Source organism: Penaeus monodon, chromosome 20 (genome assembly GCF_015228065.2).
Source record: "Penaeus monodon isolate SGIC_2016 chromosome 20, NSTDA_Pmon_1, whole genome shotgun sequence".
In the NCBI taxonomy this organism is placed as follows: domain Eukaryota; kingdom Metazoa; phylum Arthropoda; class Malacostraca; order Decapoda; family Penaeidae; genus Penaeus; species Penaeus monodon.
Genome location: NC_051405.1, coordinates 6255531 through 6255977, shown reverse-complemented (window position 1 = coordinate 6255977; position 447 = coordinate 6255531).

The window sequence follows — 447 nt, the reverse complement described above, 5'->3', positions numbered from 1 at the left end:
GAGCGTCAAAGAGACGGAGACGAAGCCCTCCCTGGTGGAAGACTGCTTCTCTGACAGACTCATCACAAACAATCTTAAGACCGCACTTAAGATTTGATAGGTGTCACTCATTCTCTCCCACATGGTCCCCGAGACGCCTGCGAAACGGCCGTAAGATTTGTTGAGCAAACAGACTTACGAACCTAATCCCTCAAGCGCAGGCCACCTGGCGCCGTCCCCTTCGAGGTGTGAGTCGGTGCGCGAGGGAGACGTATCGCCAATTACCTCCCTCTACACGGGCACGGGAGGACCACACGCCCCTTTTCTCTCAAGATGTCTTCCCTCTATCAACTTCTATTAGGATGGAGTGGCTTCGTACCTCCTCCTCGCTCCCCGCGGAGAAGCCTGGTAGGGGTGTGAGGCGACGAGACAAGGAATCGGGCGGTGCCTGGATGATACACGCGTCTC